The sequence below is a fragment of the Puma concolor genome, chromosome E4 (assembly GCF_028749965.1).
Source record: "Puma concolor isolate L17-30 chromosome E4, mPumCon1.1.hap2, whole genome shotgun sequence".
Taxonomy (NCBI): Eukaryota; Metazoa; Chordata; class Mammalia; order Carnivora; family Felidae; genus Puma; species Puma concolor.
The window spans coordinates 62,903,165-62,923,812 of NC_141683.1; the positions used below are offsets into that span (position 1 = coordinate 62,903,165).

General features: G+C 41.5%; 1 protein-coding gene across 4 annotated transcripts in view; it reads right to left on the reverse strand.

The window, feature by feature from the left end:
• PLD5 (phospholipase D family member 5) overlaps positions 1-20,648 on the reverse strand; it is a 423,767-nt gene that overhangs the window by 146,704 nt on the left and 256,415 nt on the right. The window lies entirely within an intron of this gene.

Consider the following 20,648-nt stretch of genomic DNA (forward strand, 5'->3'; position numbering starts at 1 on the left):
AGTTTGGATATGTGTGATACTCCTCAGGCACTCCTGGTTGCCCAAGAACAAAGGCAAGGACAGAAAAATGGTTAAATTGATAGAGTCTCCGTCAGTTTACAAATATCTTAGTAAATTACCAGAAAAAAAAGGCAACCTTATCAATAGCCTAATCTCCAGGAACTCCTTACTGTCTTAATGATAATACTTGGCTAGAGGGAAAAACAACCTTAGCTTGATCATAGCTAGGCCTCCAGTAATCTGTGAGTGTTCCTTAGCATATGGAAATCCCTTTAAGAAACTCCGTCTTGACTTTATCTCCCTCAACTCCATAGTCTATAACCAGTCACTCTTCACAACCCTACTGCAGCTCTTTCTGCCCACAGGTCCTGTACCCGTGCTTTAATAAAATCACCTTTTTGCACCAAAGACGTCTCAAGAATTCTTTCTTGGCCGTCAGCTCTGGACTCCCATCACTCCAAAACTTCATCTCCAGTAACTGCACATAGGAAATGGTGATTTTAAGACTCTCAGTTTCTGAACTCTACTTCCTCTCCTTCCAGCTCGCTTGTGTCACGCCCCTACTTTGACCTCATTGAGATTTCTAAATCCCTGACCTTACCCCGTCTGCATGTCCATCTCAAACCTCTTGTGGTGAGTTCCCGCTTTATCAAGTTTATGTCTCATGGTCATCTCTTTCTCTCTGTACCATTTTGCGGATAAAATCTCAACCCAGTGGAATTCAACCCCATGCTTCCCTATCCTTCCAGCTAAAGGTTGCTGGAGAAAATCTCACAGTCACGGTGATCCCTTTGAATTTAAAATTATGATCACAAGCCTCTTATGAGCACTCTGTGCTACCAGACAACTCTTTGTTTCTCTAATAAGTTTGGTTTCTGTCTCCCGCTATGGCTACCACTCCATTTCTTTGTTTCTCTTCAAAGCTGAATGTTTGGAATGAGTTATAAATACTCATCTCTACCTCTTCAACCCAACCACTCATTAAAAAAATTTTTTTGTACATTTATTTATTTTTTTGAGAGTATAGAGAGACAGAGCACAAGTTGGGGGGGGGGGCAAAGAGAAGAGACACAGACTCCGAAGCAGGCTCTAGGCTCTGAGCTGTCAGCACAGACGGGCTCGAACTCACAAACCGTGAGATCATGACCTGAGCCGAAGTCGGACGCTTAACCGACCGAGCCACCCAGGCGCCCCTAACCACTCATTTTTCAATCCACTTGGATCTGGCTGATGGTGCTCTTATTAAGTTCACCAAAGAACTCTGCTCCCAAAGCCAGTGGCTCCATCTGTCTTCCTCAGCAAGCTCAAACAAAACCTTTCTCTCCTCCTTTTTCCTACCTCTGGTGTTCCTCCTTCTCAGTCTCCCTCACTAGTTTCTCTATTTCTACAAAGCCTCTAAATGTTGAAAAGCCCTTGAACTTGGTCCTGGGCCCCCTTCTATAGCTGCACTCGCTCCCGTGAGGACTGTATCCAGCTCCATGGCTGGAAATGCCATCTCTAAGCTGATGATCCCCCAAATCCTATCTGCAGGCTTGACTCTTCTCAGAGTTTTAGACTCCTAGGAGAGGTCAGACCTAAATTAATCTCTCTGCTGGCATATTTAATAAGCACAAAACAGAATTTACTGTGCCCACAACAGAGCTCTTCATCTTCCCCAAATGCCAAGCCTGTTTCTCCATTATCTTTTCCATCTCAGTAAATGAAACACGCTCCATTCAGTTGCTCAGACTAAAACCCTGGGGGTCATCCTTGCTTTCTCTCTTTCCCCCAGCCCATTCCCACAGGCAATACATAATCAAGGTCTGCCAGTCCTATCTCCAAAATATATTTCTGAATATGCTCATTTCTGTCTACCTTCCCCAGGCCAGGCCACCTTTATCTCCTAGCTGGTGGTAACCCAACAGCCCTACCAACTGGTTTCCCTGACTCAATTCTCCAATCTCTTTTCCTAACAACAGCCAGGAGGAGTTTTTAACGATCCAAATCAGATGAAGTCATTTCTATCAGTGCTTCATCACTAGTGCATTGGAAGGGTACAATAAACATCTGTTAACAGAATGAATGGATAGATGAATGACTGAGAAGGCAACTTGCTCACGGTCCTGGAGGTATAACCAAAACCAGAGTCTTATTTCATCACAATGTAACACCTGTGCGTAGGACCAGGAAGAGTGCCGACCCTTATTCTTCAGTGCTCTTGCTGAGAGCAACCAATCACACTTTGCCAAATTTCAAAACAGATACTATACAATAGCTATGTTTTATGCACAGTAATACTGCAATGATTTCATAATTTTTTCATTTCATTTCATTTAAGAAGCAGAGGAGTTAAACTGAAGAGGATGGATGTTCTTCTCATTGTCTAAGTTTTCTGCTAAATGCATAATTTATAAAGATGCAAAAATACTGACTAAAATCACATGCATGGGGCATTCTGCCAAGAACTAGCACAACACATATCTTTTATTAAAATGGGACCTTAGGGGCGCCTGGGTGGCTCAGTCGGTTAAGCGTCTGACTTCGGCTCAGGTCATGATCTCGCGGTTCGTGAGTTGGAGCCCCGCGTCGGGCTCTGTGCTGACGGCTCAGAGCCTGGAGCCTGTTTCAGATTCTGTGTCTCCCTCTCTCTCTCTGACCCTCCCCCGTTCATGCTCTGTCTCTCTCTGTCTCAAAAATAAATAAACGTTAAAAAAAAATAAAAATAAAAAAAATAAAATGGGACCTTAGGCACATGATTTCTCCTTTCTATGCCTCAGTTTCCTTATGTGTAAAATGGAAATCATACTAACATTGATCTCGTATAAAAGTTGCAATTATTACCATTAACTCCAATTCTACTGCCAATGTGCTGAAAATATTTTTTTTTTTTTAATGGCTAATGTTTTGATATGTGATAGGACTTTAGTAAGTCTTATTATGGCCCCTAATCTGGAGGTTTTCCAGCAATTCTTCAGTGGAATCATACCCCATGTCTCGGGGATTACAGGCAGGTTTTCATTACTGGATTTTCTCTCTTTAGTTTCGTCAAAGCTCATTCAACACTCCTCTGCCCAGAAAGAAATCAACATAAATGTGACAAAAATGGCTTCTCAGGCAATTTGATTGGAGTAACTAACCAGAGTCCTGCAACACTGAACAAGAGAAAAAAGAGGCATCCAAGGCTGCCAAACAGCCAGGCTGCTGTGTCACACGATGGACTGGCATACACTGAACGTGGGCCAGGTGCCTGCTGGTGACTTCTGAGACTGTAACAAGGGGGCAGGGGTGGGGCAGGGAGGCGGCCTCAGGTGGGAAAAGGAGGTTCAAGGAGAGTACGGGACCAAGTTGGTCAGAGAAGGGCCTGGAGTGTGTACAACTTGTTTCTGGAATTCAGAAATGAATGACATTCTTAGTTTCTTCTAACGATCAATTAAAATGAGGTAGATTTTAACTGCAACCATGAAGACAAGAGGAATAGATTGGGAAGACCTTAGAGCTGAATCAGAGGGCAAAGAAATGCATAATTCAGGAAGAGATGTTTATTCCCAGAGGCGCTCACTCTCAGTTTAAGAGAGCTAAAACCCAGTCTTGTCTGGAAACTCAAGTCCATAACACTTATTGAGCATGGGTAGCTGTGGATACACAGCAGGTAATTCAATGCAGCCAACTGAGTGTCTCCTGGCTCAGGGGACTTTAGGAAGGATGGAAGGGGAACATGGGCTTTGGAAGTGTTCCTGAGCCAGCTTCTGTCCACTGTGGACCTTTCACAGATGGATGGCTCTCTGCCACCCTGGAAAACCTGGGTGCACATGTCAGAGCTCTTGGGGTATCCTTCTGAGGCATCACCGACAAAAGAGTAATTTAGTCCTTCCTAACATTATTCCGTTCAAGGTGCAATAGAGCTTTTGCTTTTTAACCCAAATGTTTAGTCACATCCCATGCACTTCTTGGACTGTAAAACTAATGAGTTCCTTAAAACCGTGACTTTTTGGAATGGCAGCGGGTGTTTCCATGTCCTGGTCGTGGTAGGACTAAGGAGGCCCGGAAGCAGCTCTTCTCTGTGCCTCAAAGCTACCAGATTGTTTTCTAGACCATTTTCCTAGTCTCACAACAAAATCCGAATGAATATGTTTTCCGTTTGGGATGAAATACATACACGTATTACTTGCTATAGTGTGTCAGCCATGGTTAGGCTGTCTGGGGATGCAGAAAACACCTATTCTTTAGGATAGCATGGGAAATCAGGGGGTACAATGCATCTGCACTCCCTAACCTGCACTTTACGATGATGATGTACCCCTGCAGAGAAGCGTTAGCAGAGGTACTCATGATGTGGCAGAGGTAATCCTGGAAGACGTGGTCCCTGATCATAGGAACGGAAGACACCCAGAGACAACAAGAAGACAAAACAAAGGAGTGTCTAATGAAGCTGAATTAGAGCATATAGGACACAGATTAGAAATTGATAGGAATTGATGCACAAGAAACACTCACTGGGGGCTGGAGCTAGTAAGAACAGAGTCACTCAGTCCAGTGTTGGCTGCAAATGAGTGCAGTAAAGGCAAAGTAAAAGGCACCAGCCTTTTCCAGAATCACAGGCTTAGAGACCACTGAGGGAGAAAGATGACCAGGTTGTGATTTCCACCTGCCATTAGTATAAAGATTTAGAAGAGTGTCACTTCTTTCAGGAGAATGAGCTATTGGAAATTCTGCATTGTTCATGGTTGTTCTGAGATTATAGAGGTCAGGACCTCAACTTCTTATAATGCCTCAGTAGGTGGTCAATGACCTGTTGGATGCATATAAACTTCTGAGCCATCCTAAGCGTGATCTCAGTGAGAACCAATCAGAAGAGAAAGCTCTAGCTGAGTTTCCAAATCAGAATAATATGAATACCAAACTCAGAAATTCAAATGGAAACTCAGAAGCTTAATTAACTCCATATTAATTCCCCGATGTAACTGAGTTATTATACAATCTTAAACGAATCACGTGAAACTCCAGGCAGCTTATGAACAAGTTTGTTATTATGACCGATTATTCCAGGACTTGTATGGATTAGGAAAAGAAAAAAAAAAAAAGAGAGAGAAGCTTTTTAGAGAAGGTTAATTTGAACGATAAGCATAATTTGCATTCGGGGAAACTGAATAAAACCAGAGTAAAGGTGTTACAGCAGCTTTCCGTAATGCCGTCCCCAAACTGCAGCCTGAACAATCTTTATCCAGGCACGATTACAGGAAATTCACTTACAGGAGCACAGCACAGAGTCTCCATGTTCCCAGGTTGGCATCTGCCTTCTCATCAGCTTTGCTCTGTGAATAATTAGATTCCTTCCTCAGCCTCTTTGTTGACTGTAAGGGCCTCAAGTGAAGATACCTGCTCAGCACCCCTGTGGGGCTCCATGGTGAGGGTTCCTTGGGGAAAGTGGAGCCTGGCTTCAGGAAGAAGGGCAGACCCATTACCAAGCCTGTCAGGATGAGTTAAATCTGTCTCTGTCACCTCCTCCTCAGAACTGCAGGAAGACTTAGCCCCCACTGGTAGTTTAACTCATTCTCATCCAATATTTATAACGTGTTGGAATTTTCAGCTGAGAAGCCCTTTAGGATATAAATGAGGGACTTTCCCTGGGAGATTAGGGGGTGGGGATGGGGGCACAGGCCTCTTGCTGAGCAGTGTGCCCAGCCCTCAACCCTCAGAGGGCGCAGCCCTGTAGTCCCTCACCCCGCAGGCCCCACCGACGTCTTGGATCTCAGGGCAGCATTTACAGAGTCAGCTAACTCCCTTTTTCTTACCTCCTTCCTTCCTTTCCTTCTTGACAATGCTTCTCCCTTCGTAAATGGGCTGAGGTTCGTTTTGAAAACTGTTTATCAATACCGTTGTGTGCCAGGTACTATGCAAAAGACTGTATATGGATTATCTCGTTACCGTTCAAAGCAACCGTCTACCGTAGTTACTATCATTAACCCACTGTAGAAGTCAGGAGACAGGTTTCCAGCGGTTAAATAATTCACAGAAGTCACCCAAGCGGTAGAGCCAGGGACATACTCCCAGCCCCAGAATCTGAGCCTTTAACCTTTAGCCGAGGCTTTCACAGAAAGGGCACCACATATCACTTGTCATCTCGCTGCTCACGGGTAACCCGTATTAACGCGTCAGAGTACATCTCTCCACATATGTAGCGTTAGGTTATCCTTGAATGAAAACGACATAATACAGGAGCTGTTGGTTTTGCAGACTGCTGCTTTTCACTTAGCGCTCTGTTCTCACCGTTCTACCCAGGTCAGTGGCTCTCTGCCCTCAACATGAGTTTGAAGAATAACTGGTATTCATTCCCTCTTGTGGATACCCCATGGTTTTGTCACCCCCTCTGTTTCTAATTTCAGGAACGGTGCCTACCATATACATATTGGCACATCATCTTTGTGAACCTAAACTCTGAGCAGCCGCCGGGGCTGAGGATGACAGGCCTGGAGAACACTGGGTTGGCTGAAGCTAGATCACATCCCAGGTGAGTCCTGTCTCTGGCGAGGCTATGGCGATGCAACGGCACAAACCCCGCCATGACGCCCAGCCCTTCTGGTCTTGTTTTCTCAAGTTGTTATAACTGGTATGAAGGCAGTCATTAAACTAAAAATAGTTTTCTATTTTTGTGTTCTATACACTTTACATTTATTAGTTATTTTACATTTTGTTATACAGTTACTTTGCATCTATGCTTTCTTTAAGGGTAACCATAATAGTAGTTTCCTTAATAACTGGACAAGATTATGTATCTCTGCACCTCCTCACACCCTCTTCCAAGGAGAGCTGAAAAATAGTCCACAAAACCCTATGGACAGGGTAGTCAAATAGTAATACTCAGCTTTTTGTTGAGAAGGAAATCACATAATGCCTTTTCCTGTTTGGGTTAATTAGCATTATGGAGTGGATGAAGAACTTCAAACTCCTCAGCAAAACCACACATGCTCTTCTAGGTATGAGTCTCTACCCCACCCTCCAACTGGGCAAATGACCGTATGGAAAAGAACACTGAAAATGATGTTCCTATCTCTGATTTCCACAGGAGCTTATTAAAAGAACAGAAATGCACACGGAAGTATTTTGGATTAGATCAACCCTTCAAATGCCATTTTACTGTTTTCTATCAGAAGAATGGTACTATGCAAATTTCCATGGAAATTAGCATTTCTATAGCATTTCATATTTTCAAAATGCTTGTACCAGCATCTACTAATTAGCATAACAGTTGAGAACCATCATTGGCTTTAAACATAGAGAAATTCCTTTTTAATACAGTTTTCTTAATACAGAGAAAGTCATGCCCTCCCCTCTCCAGGTCTTTATCATGTCAGACAAAATTGTTCAGCCTCTTCTAAATCTTCTAATTTTAAATATAGCAACTTACCACAATGCCTAGTCTCTTCCACAGAAAAAAAAAACAGAATAAGAAATTCAAGACTTAAATGGAAATCTGGAAAATCTGAAAGTCACGCTATGTGATGCTTCCCATAGCCAAAGCTTGGGGCATTTATCAAACAAACACTGGCCTACATGTGCCAGGCATCCAGTCTCCATCTTGCCCTCAGTGGGAGTGAAGTCTAGAGGTAGAAATGGGCCTGGCAGTGTGGTGAATATCCTGAGAGACAATGGGAATGGGCATGGCTCAGACCGGAGGCCTATGGGATACACCTTTGGGGAAACCCTGATGAAACATTTGGAGTCTCTTTTCTATGCTGTCATTTAAATTCTAGATTGTCTTCTTAACCAAGACTGTTTCTCACCTAAGCTGTTATTTACTTAATTATATTCAAATAAAATGTAATTGTCATTATTTTTTTAACCTAGCTATGCTTTAAGCACTTAACAACCATAAAATAATGGGTCCAGCGTGCTAGTTATCTTATCCTGACATTATCCTGACATTAATCCTGTATGTTAAAAGAATACATTTAAAAAAACCCAGAAAGACCTAAAGTCATCTAATACACCATCAATGGCCTAAGAGCCCTGTTGGGACACATTACTACAGGTGATGGCCAGCCACCAACAAATGTTAGGGCAAGGCAAGGCAGGGGGAATTTGCTCATTTTTAGGAGCATCATTCCGTTAAATTAATTATCCCAAGAGGCCATTAGACTGAGGTGGCTTTAATGCCTTAGCAGTCTATGCCAGCAAACCCAAACCCAAGCCTGCAAATGCCTCATGTTTAAGAAACTGAAACCTAAGGTCAGCGAAACACAAATAGCCAAGTAGGCTTTAAGCTACAGCCAATCAAATAATTTCCTTTCTTTGCTTCGGCACCTTCTCCATACAAGTCTCGGCTCCTGTCTATACAGCACTGCTAACCACTTCTAGGTCTCCCCTGTCTGATTCAAAAGAAGTTTTGCTCCAATAAAATCATAAAATTTTTAACATGGTTCAGCATCTCTTTTAACAACTCTGCATGGAGAAGAGAAGACCATAAGACTGGAGGCAGGGAGAACTGCTAGCGTGTCTTCAGCCATCATTCAAGAGGAAAAGGATAAGGCGTAAGCTCAAGTAGAGGAGGCAGACCCGGAAGAGAGAAGAGTTTCCAGAGATTCTGAGATTGTGTATCCATAGCCCAGTTTGGTTTCAGAGGTTAGGGAAAAGGAGGAGTCAAGGATAACCCTGGGGTTTCTCTTGGAACCAGTGGAAGGATGGTCATGCCATTTTCGAAGATCCATCATGAAGGAAGAAGAACACTGAGGGCAGGGTAGGGGTGCTACAGCCCTTTAATTTTGGAGGAGTTGCTTCTGAAGTATTTCAAGAATATCCAAGTAGAAACACTAAGTGTGATGTTGAACATTGTAAGCCTGGGGCTCAGAAACCACCATGTGTGGACCATCAGCATGTCGGTGATGGATGGAGCCACAGGCTGGACAGAAGTCGGCATGGGAGGAGTGTGGTAGGTGGGAAGGGAGAGGAAAAGGAAGAGAATAGAGGAGGCCCAACTGTAAGGAACAGAAAGAGTACTGAAATCAGCAGAGGAGACTGGGAAGGAATCTCTGGACAGAAGAGGAAAGTGTAGGGTGAATGCGGCCATGAAAATCAGGGGACCACACTGTTCCAAGGAAAAGAAAAGAGTGATGCCTGCTGTTCAAAACTGCAGAAAGGTCATGCAGTATAAGGTCTAACTGTCTCCAGTGAGTTCAATGACAAGGGAGTTTCAGTGGGGCAGGGGGCAGAAGCCAGGCTGTGGCTAGAGGGTCGCAGGTGGGCAGCCATGAGAGACAGACAGACAGAATACATAAAGGAGCATGGAGAAAAGGGGAGGAAGAATGAGGGAAGCAGGCAAAGGGGAATCTGGGGTGGATGTACTGGGTTCTTTTTCCTTTTCTCCCAGTTGGCTTGGGAGAAAGTCAACTACATATATAAGGCAGAATGTATCTACACAGAGAGATGGGATCTTAGGAAGAGGGAAAGATCTGGCTGGGAGACCTGAAGGAAACTTATGGAAGAGAAAGTAGAATAAGCAAGGCATGAGAAAAAGTGGTTAAAAAAAGGGATAAGATAAAATATGACAAATATGATGGAAGACAAGATAAACTATGATGGAAAAGAATAAGGGCACAGAAATGATAGGAAATTTTGTAGTTTCGAGCTGAGCAATGTGCTGGAAACCACGGAAACGGCTTTGCATCTTCGCTCACACTAGCTTTTACGGTCTTGATTGAAAAAGCAGGTCTAATTAGGATACTGAACTTGAAAGTAGACACCAAGTGCCAGAAGAGATCTCACTCACCAATGCTTGCGGCGACCACACCCTACGTGACTGCTTCCAGCTCAAAGTCAGGGGGTAGCAGACCAGAGAAGAAGATGTGTGAAGGCTCCACACAGTTTCACAGACACCCCAGATAGGAAACCAGGTGCTAGAAATGATGGTCATGAGGCTCTCAGGAGCATTTTTATTTATTCCTTTATTTATATTTACTCCTGCCTTCCTCTTCACCTCTTAAAGGACACCCTCCCCAAATTCTAGTATCACCAGGACAGAAATGCCTAAGGTCATCACTAGACTGAACAGATAAAATTCTCCTTACTTCTATAATGTCACAAGGCTGAATATGCATCTAATTTCCCTTAAAAAAGGCCATGCCTGACCAAGTTCTTATGTATTAAGGAACAAAAATAAAACCTCTAGCCCAAGAGCCTCCATTTTGGAGCAAACGGATGACATATTATGGTATACGTGCCAGATGAACCCCTCTGAGAATTTAAACACACTGAGTTGCAAACTAATCTGGGTGAATCTTAGAATGGTGACGGAAAATACAGATGGAGCCACAGTGGTGTTGCCAGCTGGAAAGTTCTCACAAACTGAAGCCAGCGAGAGTGAGTGCAAAACTATAAAGGCGCATGAACCAGATGCAATCCCAAAGATGAATTGTAATGTGTTTAGAACTAGGCCTTCCTTTCCTTGAAAATCACAGGGCTGGGAATGTGCCCTAGGGGCAGAAATGAATTCAATCTGGACTAAGAGCGGCTGACAGCTGACACACAAAAATAACACACCTGGCTAAGAGACAGTGGCTATAGTGGATGTCATTTATTAAGAGCTGATTATGAGTCAGGCACCTGCACCAGATGTTTTTTATACATTATCCAATCAAATTTCCATAACCCTCAAGGAGATATTATTATCCCCCATTTTACTGAAAAAGACACTGGGGGTCAGAGTAACTTGCCCAAGCTTGCATCCAACAGCAAATGACAGGCCTGGAATTTTTGTACAAGTCCATACGACACCAGAGTCTATGCTTCTGAATGCTGTACTTATTACTATGCTAATGATTGTTAAAGGATAATGTGTCTGAAGAAGCTCCTGCCTGGGTGCCAAATATTTGGTATTCTGTAAAGAAAGGGAGAAGACAGGAATCCTTGCAATGAATACAGTCAAACAAAGGCACCAGCCTTCATGCACTCAAGCATGAGCCTAAGTGTCACCCACTTTGAGAAGGTGTGAAAAGAGCCCAGAGCTGGATGGAAGGCATGCCTGGGTGACAGCAAGGGCACCTTGACTTTTGTCTGGACCACCACCAGAGCAGACGCCTGCCCAAAGGACCTCAGGACAGTCAGAGAGAGTCGTGAGAGTCAATGGGACAGTTCTTCACTTGGAAAACAAAAGACCTTATCTTTAATAATGGCAGCTTCTCAAGCAGTGGGAATGAAAGCCAGAATAATATAAAGTTTACTCTGGGGAAATTACCAAAATATACTTGTTAATGTTACCTTAGCTTAACCCATACAATCTTTTTTTTTTAATATTTTTTCAATGTTTATTTATTTTTGAGAGAGAGAGAGAGCATTATTAGCAGGAGGGGGCCAGAAATCGGGAGACAGAGGATCCAAAGCAGGCTCCGTGCAGTGAGCACAGAGCCCAATGCAGGGCTCGAACTGATGAACCAAACCGTGAGATCATGACCTGAGCTGAAATCAAGAGTTGGCCACTTAACTGACTGAGTCACCCAGGCACCCCGACCCATACAACCTTAAATTAACACATATAATCATACCTTACTTGTGGAGTTAGACTTGGGAAAAGTTATAAATCACGAAGACCAAAGTATAAAAGCCTTGATAAGCATAAAATTCCCAAGTTGTGCTACATGCATTTGGAACAAGCAGTTCAGAAGTCACCTGATAAAATTTCCAACTTGGAAAATGGGGCGACTTGTATTTAAATTTAAAATTTACACACACCCTGGGGCGCCTGGGTGGCTCAGTCAGTTAAGCATACGACTTCAGCTCAGGTCGTGATCTCATGGCTTGTGGGTTCAAGCCCCGCATCAGGCTCTGTGCTGACGGCTCAGAGCCTGGATCCTGCTTCAGATTCTGTGTCTCCTTCTCTCTCTGCTCCTCCCCCACTCATGTTCTGTCTCTCTCTCTCTCAAAAAATAAAATAAAATAAATAAATAAACATTAAAAAATAAAATTTACACATACCCCTATACTCAGATTTGGGGAATATATATTCCCTGCAGGTTTTATTCAGCCTAATCCATGAGCATGAGAATAATAATATGGATTATTAATGCAAATGAGTATAGCTTTCTTGAATTCAAATAAGCAACAGCAAGGACCACATTTAGAATTTGATGGAATGAGCACAGCATTCCCTCCTCCTGTTTTTAATAATGTGGTAAAATAAATATAATTTAAAAATAAAGTATTATCAAAAGAATGAAATTGAACCCCATCTTAGCTTATATCACTCACAAAAATTAGCTCAAAATGGATTAAAGATTTAAAGGTAAGACCTGCAACCATAAAACTCCAAGAAGAAAACACAGGGAAGAAAATCTCCTTGACACCAGTCTGGTCAATGATATTTTAGATATGACACCAAAAGGCAAAAATAATCAAGTGGGCCTACTTCAAACTAAAAAGCTATGCACAGCAAAGTAAGAATCAACAAAATGAAAAGGCCACCTATAGAATGGCAGAAAATATTTCCAAATCATCTATATGGTGAGGGGCTAATATCTAAAATATATAGAGACCTTATACGACCCAACTGTAAAAAAACGACTTGATTAAAAAAAGGGACAAAGGACCTGAATAGACATTTTTCCTAAGATGACATACAAATGGCCAACAGGTTACCCTGAAAAGGTTCTTAACATCACTAATGATCAGGTAAACACAAATCAAAACTATAAGGAGATATCACCAGACACCTGTTAGAACGGCTTTTATCAAAAAGACAAGACATAACAAGTGTTGGCAAGGATGTGAAGAAAAAGGAACCTTTGTACACTGTTGTAAACTGGTTCAGCCCCTATGGAAAACACCATGGAGATTCCTAAAAAAAAAAAAAAAAGAAAAAAAAAAAGAACTACCGTATGATCCAGCTAATCCCACTTCTGGGTATAGATCCAAAAGAAACAAAATGAATACCTCAAAGGGATATGATGTTCGCATTCATTGCAGGATTATTCAAATAGTGAAGATATGCAAGCAATCTATCAGTCTGTCAAAGATGAATAGATAAAGATGTGGTGCGCGCGCGCACGCGCACACACACACACACACACACACACTCTCTCTCTCTCTCTCTCTCTCTCACAAATATTATTCAGCCACAACACAGAAGGAAATCTTGATATCTGCAAAACATGGATGAACTAGAGAGCACTATTCTAAGTGAAATAAGCCAGACAAAGGCAAAAATACTTGTCATCTCACTCACATGTGGAATCTAAAAAAAGTTTAAAAGTCAAGGTCACAGAAAGAGAGTAGAATCATGGCTACCAGGTAGATGGGCAAGATGGGGGAGATGCTAGAAGCATCTTTTAGTTACAAAAGGAATGAGTTCTGGGGAACTAATGCATAGCATGGTAACTGCAGTTAACATTGTCTTGTAGTATTGAAATTTACTAAAAGGGTAGGTCTTAAGTTGGTTCTCATCACAAAAAGGAAAAATAAAGGTAACTGCATGAGGTGATGGATGTGTTAATTAACCTGAACGTGGTAATCGTGTCACGAAGGATGTATATCAAATCATCACACTGTAGACTTTAAATATATACAATTATATTCTTGAATTATACCTCAATAAAGCTGGAGGAAAAAAAAGTCGTTTTCCACTGGCAAGTAGAAATCTTTGCCTATTTTTTCTCTAGAGGCCAAGCTCTGCATTATGAAGAATTTATGAACACACTGATGGGTAATAAGAAACATGTACTACTTGTGCAATATTTAAAATGTGGAGATTTGCACCCATAAGTTAATGCAACTTCTCCATAGATAGCATTAAAGGCTCTAGAAAAGTAATTAGAATCACCCAGATGTAGCTCTATCAACTATTTGGCTATTTTATGGTAATCTTTTTTTTCTAATATCTTGAGCAGATAATTCAAAATTAAAATCAGACATTAAGGGAATAGCAGGTCTAATATCAAAGCTTTTTGCTACTCTTCTGATTTGAAAAAAACCTCTACATTTTATGTACTTAAAAATCTGAAATGGAAGGATTTTCTTTTTTTTTTTTTAATTTTTTTTTTCAACGTTTATTTATTTTTGGGACAGAGAGAGACAGAGCATGAATGGGGGAGGGGCAGAGAGAGAGGGAGACACAGAATCGGAAACAGGCTCCAGGCTCTGAGCCATCAGCCCAGAGCCCGACGCGGGGCTCGAACTCACGGACCGCAAGATCGTGACCTGGCTGAAGTCGGACGCTTAACCGACTGCACCACCCAGGCGCCCCATGAAATGGAAGGATTTTCTATTGGTTAGAACAATATTTTCTTTTACAAGAAATATTTTGGAGTTTTGAGACTCATTACAATAGAAAAGCTTGCCAACGCCAAATCTGAACACTTTTGGAAAGCATAAATATGTTTGATATGTGTAACTGCTAACTTTTACTTCCTGTTCTAAAAGAGGTTATTAAACAACAATGCAGAAATAAAATATCATTGATGTTTTATTAAAAAGAGAGAGTTGTTATGAAGAAGAGTGAGAGGGCTTCAGTCTCATTTCAAATATCAAAATTCTTATGTAAATGAGTAAGGCTTAGTCACAAGAAAGTGCCAATTAAATAGATACTCTGTGTTCAATGCTTTGTGGATGGGATGCCAGGATGAGCTGAAGATGGCCAACCAACAGGTGCTTGTTAGGGTCCTCTTGCTCTTGTCTGCTCACCAACATGGGTAAGGTTCTGTCTAATTAGTTCACTTGGTTGGCATACAGTGGTAACAAGGGACCATCAGGGTTAGCTTTACTCAAACCACAGCCAGCCACCCAGCAAATGTATGGATTTGTTCACAAAAGGAACACATGAGGGGAGGTGGAGGGCTGAGGGCCAAAGAGTAACAGAAATGAAACTATGTCGATGAAAAGAGTGAGAAAGCTAGAACTTTAACTTTTTAAATCTCATGGAAGATTTAAAGATCTGTCCATCCATCCATCCATCTATGTTTTTGTCTATCTATCCATCCATCCATCCATCCATCCATCCATATATTCTAAAGAAACCAAAGAGGAAAGAAATTCTTGACACATTAATGCTATGGCTAAGATTTGCAAATCTGTCTATCTGTCTGTCTACTTATCTGTCATCCACCCACCCATCTAAAAAACCGAAGGGGAAAGAAACTCTTCACACATTAATGCTCTGGCTAAACAACATACAACTCCATAAAGTAGTTCTGTTATCTGTTCCTTAAAGATGTCACAAGCGTCTACAGGCAGCATGGTCTAACCCGAAGGTTTGATCTCCCATATGTCTGCATGCACACTAAAGAAGGGATTGAGAGAGCAAGGCAGTTTGATTCTAACAGACTGAGAGCTTGAAACACCAGCTGAGCCAGGACTGGGCTAACAGGCCTGAGCAACAGTAAGCTGCACTCTCAGAAGGGAGGGGCACAGCGTGCGGGTCTTGCTGGAGGTCTCCCAAGCTTTAGGACGAATTTCTTCCTGAAAGGCCAAGCAGCACCTAGTGATAGAGTTTAACCTACAAGTTAGGAGCATTGTCCATTCCTCTCCTATCCGGAACCAAGCTGTCAGGATGACCTCTCCTCCTTTCACTGGGTTGCAATCCCGTCATGCTGTTTACCTTGGAATATGGATTCTGATTTCTTCTCTCTACCCCAGGAGATTGTCTCTTCTCTAGTGTATTTCGGGCTTCTGATTTCATGATTCGTTTTCCCATAGAACTTTCATAGAAAAACTTGATTTGCATAACCTTTCCCATTTCAGGGAATACGGCAGGGTTTTTTCTTTTGTTCATTCATTTGGACAAGAAAAGTTCCTATCATTGCATGCATTCAGCATCACGAGTTCTGTTTAAGACATCCCTGTGTTTCCTAAGAATGTGCAGAGCCTGAATTCTCTGACTTTCTGTTCAGAGTATGGTTACTGCACCACAAGGAAGCCCTGTTACAGAAGGTGAGGTTAGAATCTACCTCCCTGGGTGCAGTATTAAGAGTGATCAGCTTTAATCTAAGTTAATTACGTACTAAAGCTAAGGTTTCTAAGTTGAATTTTGAAATTTATTGCTGAATTTTAAAGTAACCCTCATTACCACACGTCACTCATTCTAAAGTATGCAGGCTTCACATTTTCACAACTCTGATGTTGGTACACATCTTATGATTGCGGTAGACAGGGTGACAGTTGTGACCGAGTTGTCACTTCAGGTCTTAGCTGTTATTCCCAGTGGCATGACAGGGCTCCTACGGTTTCTCAATATTCAGTCAACAAACCACTTAAAGCCTCTTTGAGGAAGGATTGTGAGGCTTCGTTACTGTCAGAATATCTTCCTTTGACATTTTCTGGTAAGGTTCCGAAATAAGCAGAACAGAAGTCTACTTAGAGAGAAGAGACAATAGTAGGGAGTCTGTTTCTAAAGTTAGAACATCATCAGCATCTTGATGGTGGAGACGTGTTGGGTGGAAAACACAGGCATCCATGACTCAGATGCAAAAAGTGATTCAGAAAAATTGGGATTCTGCGTAGATGTTTCAAGAATTCCTGGATCATTTTGTTTCACTAATGTCAGTCTGCTCTGGCAAACCATAAACTCTCTGAAGTCAGGGGAAGGCTCACGCCTTCGTCAAGTTTCTATCTTTAAAGCCCAGGGGAGGTATTTGTCAGATATTCAAGGACAGTTGTTGAACAAATAATGAATGAACAATGGAAGAAAAGAAGACGGTAAGACCATCTGAGAAAAAGAGAGGAAGTCTGAAGGAAATACTATGAGTAAGGCTTAAAATGGACCCTGAGGGACAAAGAAGAGCTTGCAAATTGATAAGGGGAGAAAGGGTATTTCAAGCACAAGGAAAAGTGTGTGTTAGGAAATAGAGCCCTGGAAAAGCATGCTATATTTAGGAAACCACAACTATCTTTCAGATATTTGGAAAGCCAACAACAGAAAATAGTACTAATGAGACTGAAAAGGAGATTCAGATCCTGGATTGTTTTGAGTGCTTTGCCCTTTTTTTTTTTTTTTTTAAGAACTGTGGACTTTATTTCTAGATCACCCATTTTAATCCTTAATGACTTTTACCTCACGAGTCGTTCTATTAGAGAGTTATCCAATAGTGAACAGGCAAAGTCTCGTTTTTCCCAAAAGGAAATTTATATTTTCTGGCTTAACATTTTATTCATAATTTTTGGTAGGCTATTGGGGTAAATATTTTAGTCCTATTATATGAAAGCACACTGAATTGCTATGGTTTTGAAAGACAAACAAAGAAAAAAACAGCTCTTCTTAATTATAAATTTCATTGCAACAATAACTATAAAGATTAAAAACATAGTAGGTAGGGAGATGGATGGGCAGAGCACAGAGGATTTTCAGGGGCACTAAAATATTCTGTATGATGTTACGTTGATAAATATATGTCATTACATAAGTGTTCAAACCCAGAGAATGTAAAACACCAAGAGTGATTCCTAAGGTAAACTGTGGACTTTGGGTGATGATGATGTGCCAATGTAGGCTCACACATGACCCTTCTGGTGAGCGATGTTGATGATGGGGAGGCTGTGTGTGTGTGTTGGGGCAGGGGGTATGTGGGAAATCTCTGTACCTTCCTCTCAAAGTTGTTGTACACCTAAAAGTGTTCCAAAATAAATAAATAAATAAATAAATAAATAAATAAATAAATAAATAAAACCTTAAAAAAAAACACAGTAGTATGACTGAGAAATAATATTTTGCTCATGGTTGAAAAACACAGCCAGAAATAAACATTGTATTAGTAGCATAAAACCACATTGATGTGATTTTACCAGCATGCAGTTTGGTGTGGGGGGGTGGGGAGTTTCCAAGGCACCAGCTGGGAGGCATGAACAGAGAGAGGAGAACATGAAGGAAATACTCCCCCACTGCCCACCGCAGCTCAGAAGGCAGCCGGTGACCCACACCCTGTGAAGGCAAGTATGGAGGAAGGAACAGGACTCAGTGACAGTCCCACATCACATTAGATTGCCTGTGAGGCATCAGGCAGTGAGAAGCCATTTCACACAGGATGCTCATTCAGCTATGAACATCACTTTCAGACTAATCCTCTGCCCAAGGCTAGAAGCTGATAAAATGCAAAAACAAAAAACAAAGATGAAAGCCGTGAAGACATCAATTTGCACATGACATATCTGAAAAAGGGTTAGAATCAAAAATCCACAAAGAAATTATCAAACTTAACAGCCAAAAAACAAATAACCCACTTAAGAAATGGGCAGAAGACATGAACAGACAATTTTCCAAAGAAGACATCCAGATGGCTAATGGACACATGAAAAGATGCTCAACATCACTCATCATCAGGGAAATACAAATTAAAACCATGATGAGATATCACCTCACACCTGTCAGAATGTCTACAATTAACAACACAAGAAACAACAGGTGTTGGCAAGGATGTGGAGAAAGGAGAACCCTTTTGCACTGTTGGTGGGAATGACAACTGGTGCAGCCACTCTGGAGAATAGTATGGAGGGTCCTCAAAAACCTAAAAATATAACTACCCTGAGATTTTATAGCAGCATTATCAACAATAGCCAAATGTGTGTCGACTGATGAATGGATAAGGAAGATGTGGTGTCTATATTACTCAGCCACCAAAAAGACATCTTGCCATTTGCAATGACTTGGATGAAGCTAGAAGGTATTATGCTAAGTGAAATAAGTCAATCAGAGAAAGACAAATACCATATTATTTCACTCATATGTGGAATTTAAGAAACAAAACAAATGAATATATGGGGGGAGGGGAGAGAAGAGAGGGAAACAAACCACAAGAGACTGATAATAATAGAGAACAAATTGAGGGTTGATGGAGAGAGGTGGGTGAAGGATGGGCTAGATGGGAGATGGGTATTAAGGAAGACACTTGTGATGCGCACTGGGTGTTGCATGTAAGTGATGAATCACTGAATTCTAGTCCTGAAACCAACATTGCACTGTACGTTAACTAACTGAAATATAAATTAAAAATAAGGAAGAGATCTTGGGTGGCTCAGTTGGTTAAGTGTCCAACTCTTGGTTTGGGCTCAGGTCATAATCTCGCAGTATATGAGTTCAAGCCCCTTGTTGGGCTCTGCACTGACAGTGCGGAGCCTGCTTGGGATTCTCTCCCTCTCTCTCTCTCTCTTTGCCTCTCTCCTGTTCCCACTGTCTCTGTCTCTCTCAAAATAAATAGATAAAACTTTAAAAAAAAACAAGGAAAGGGAAAAGAAAGACTTACATGGCAAATTTAATTCTATGAAAAAAAATTTATGAAGTAATTTCCCACAAATTTCAAGTGTTGGAAATCACACAGAGTTATGCTCTCTGATGCAGATGTGCAGCCTGAGAGGCTGGGAAAGTGGGAACTCGGGTAAAGAAGGGAGGGGAAGGAAGTGTGTCAGCTAAGCCAACGTGCTGCGTCAGATGCTTATGGTGTGTGTGTATATGTGGGGTATGTGTGTATAGGTGGTGTGTGTGTGTGTGTGTGTGTGTGTGTGTATGGTAGCAAATGCCATGGGATGTTTATCTGCAAATACAGGCACCCAGAGTTAGCCCAAAGTAATCCATTCCTAAAAATGTGTCAGATAATGGATTTTATCTGAGTGGGAACCCAATCTCACATTTTTTAAACAGGAAAAGTAGTAACACATTTCTAATTCATATTAATCCACTGTTTTTCAAAAAATATTATGCTGTGCTCAGGTGGCATACCAAGGCTTTTCAGGCCTAACAGTATCTCATAAGTTACCTCGACTTTCCTTACACAGAACAAATATTACACATGAGCCTGACCAAGCTTATGTCTTCTATGTATTTATGTCTTTCTGTAGGCTTTATCACTTCCAACTTTCCTTCTGCAGAAGGAAAGACCACTTGGGCTCACCCTTTGCTTTATAGTCCATTGAATTTTCCAGAAGGTGTTTTCACTTAGCAGTCTGGGAAAGATGACAAGCAAAAGTGCCCAGCATGTTTAAGGAGCACACACACGAGATGCAGTGCTATCAGGTGGCACTGACACTCACTGGGGCCAATGCCTTGTCTTCTCCCGGGGACGCTGGGCAGCTCAAGCATTTTCCCTGGCTCACACCTGCCATGTCCATTCGGACGCTTACAGTTCAAAGAGTCAATTCGGGGCCAAAATTTTTATAAAGCCATAAAAACTATTTGGAAGTGAGTTCAGTTAGTCAAGACAAAGCAAAATGAAGAAAGTTATTTCATAATGATTCCCCGTCTTCATGGGATTTTGAGAGAAAGTGCAGAGTGGCCTATGAATGATGTTCTCTGTGGAATTATCTCAGAATTCATGAATTAGGCCAGGTTTCATAGACTCCTCCATCTGACTATATTATTTTAAAGAAGCTGTTGCACGAGGAGAACTTCCATTTAAAGGACAAGAGGAAAACAGCAATCCAATGTTTGTTCAAATGAGAAGTGGCTCTTTAATCACATCACAGAAGTGTTCGGAGAGGGAAAGTTTCTTCTTTCTAGTTAATTATCATTTAATGGCCAGGGGATTATTTTGCATAAACTAATATGCAACAACACTATTTAAAAACTACCAGTAGTATTGATTAATTAGTTCTCTCATTTAAAGGCTGTAATCGGGCTATTTTTCAAAGGAGAAATAAGAAGTGTATTACATGCAATGTGTCGACTATAAAAAATCATGTATTATTTTAAGCGAAATGAAAGACAT